The following is a 2,069-nucleotide window of genomic DNA, read 5'->3' as shown; positions in this document are numbered from 1 at the left end:
GTATGTATCTAAAGCAGAATCCTTTCCATCTCCAATCTCTCAAAAGGAACTAAAATGGAACTGTTCAGGGCAGTTGCTGGTTGTAGAATGCTATGTTGCCTTGCCTGACCTATTTCAGGCTGGAGTGCTATTTATTTCTAGGGACTAATCAGGGAAAAGCTGTAATCTGGTTCTATCTTGGGCAGGCGCTGTGTGAAAAAAGAATTTGGAAACTCTGCTAAACCAGAAACTGTGTTACAGCCCTGACTATTTTAGTGCTTTATATACTAGGAGAGAAATTACTCATTAAAAGAAAAATGAATCATAGAGTTAAGGAAGGATGTCAGTAATATCAACAAAATTGTCTCATTTTTCAACATGTAAAAATTCATTAAACTGTTGGCCAGTATTATTCTTATAAGCTATGTTTTATTTTAAGTTGTCACAAATGATTTCTAAATATTAAAAAGCTTTTCATTTTGAGAATGTTTATCTATTTCCTCCACTGATGGGACTGTATCTCTCATGTTCTTGAGAATTATTGGGATTAATGGTATGGAGAAGAGCTAAAATTCATCATTTTTCTTAGAAGCTCCTAGAAGTTTTCCTCATTAAATATTGGGCTGGGTTACCCACCGAAGTTATGGAGTTTCTGCAGAGATTTTAAGTTGAAGGGATTCTCTTCAGCCTGGATGGCTTGGACATGTCCTGTCTACAGGCAGAGAAATGGATGAAATGATTCTTGACGTTCTTTGTTCTGTGACCACCGGGTCCCACATGGCTCAACATGGAGGGAGGCTCCTTCACAGTGTTTCTGGACCAACAGATCATGAGAAATCACTATGGCAACACTGACTAGTCTTTTAGGGGAAGCTGACAGCAGAACCAGAGGTAAGGAGCCCTTGTGGAAGTGTCAAGGGCTTAAGGAATTTACAGGGTTTAAATTGAACTGACACATTGATGGCACAACTAATCGAGTCGACAAGCTTGAGCTTAAGTGATAGATTGCCCCTTAGTCAGAAAGGCTAATATAGACTTGATTTCTGAATTCATTCAATAAATATTTGTTTAACACTGGCCTATCTGCCAGCAGTGTGCGAGGCAAGGGAACATAAAGATAAGCAAAGCATAATGGTTCCTGATTTCATGGAACTTAAAATCAGATAGGGAAGACCAATGTTAACTAACTGACCATACATAATTACAGACTGTGATGAGAGCCCTGATGTAAATTATAGGGCACGGGGAGACTGTATAAGATGGGAACCTAGTTGGGATGAAAAGGTGGTGGTCAGAATTTGGAATTGTATGGTCTTCCCTGAGGGTGGGGCTCAGATCTGGAGGATGAGGGAACTAGACAAGCAGGTAAAATGGGAACTTTCCAAGGAGGGGCATGGGCAAAGACCCTGAGGTGGCAACATGAGAAGGATAGTAGCCTAAAGTGAGGCGAGTGAGGAGCGCGGGGTAACGTAGTTTATGTTATGCATGTCAGTCTTCAGGCAATGTGCAGTGGGAACACACTGAAGGGTTTAAGAAGGTGGTGGTGGGAAGAGGAGTAGAGTGATCAGATTTTAATGTTGAACAATTGTGACTGCAGTGAGGGCCAATCATTGAAGGTCCACAAGGGTGAATATGCTATAATTGAGATAAGAGATGATGGAAGCTTTAACAAATGGTTGCCCTGGAGATGAAGACAAGTAGAGGGCTTGAGATCTCCTCAGGAGATAAAATTAACACTAGTTAGTGCTGGACGGGGAAAGGATAGGTAAGGAGAGGGAGACAGAAACTCTAGATTTGAAAATATTGTAGATGTCCAGATAGAGCTATAGAGCACACAGTTAGATTTTTAGATCAGATCAGAGGGAAAATCTGGGAGATTCTCCTGATCCCTCCAAACTAAGTGAGGAGGGATTCCCCAAGCTAGAGGGTAGAAGACAACATCTCAATTTATCTTGGCCATGGATTCCCGGAGAAGCTCCCCTAAGGCATCCTGAGTAGGGCCCTCAGCCTTTGGATTAGCTTAAGCTCTGTGAAGGAAGAGCCTGTATTCATTTTGTTCCATACTACAGGCCAGTACTCATTAGAATTCC

This window comes from Rhinolophus sinicus, linkage group LG01, assembly GCF_036562045.2.
Source record: "Rhinolophus sinicus isolate RSC01 linkage group LG01, ASM3656204v1, whole genome shotgun sequence".
Taxonomy (NCBI): domain Eukaryota; kingdom Metazoa; phylum Chordata; class Mammalia; order Chiroptera; family Rhinolophidae; genus Rhinolophus; species Rhinolophus sinicus.
Note: the sequence above shows the minus strand (reverse complement) of the source record.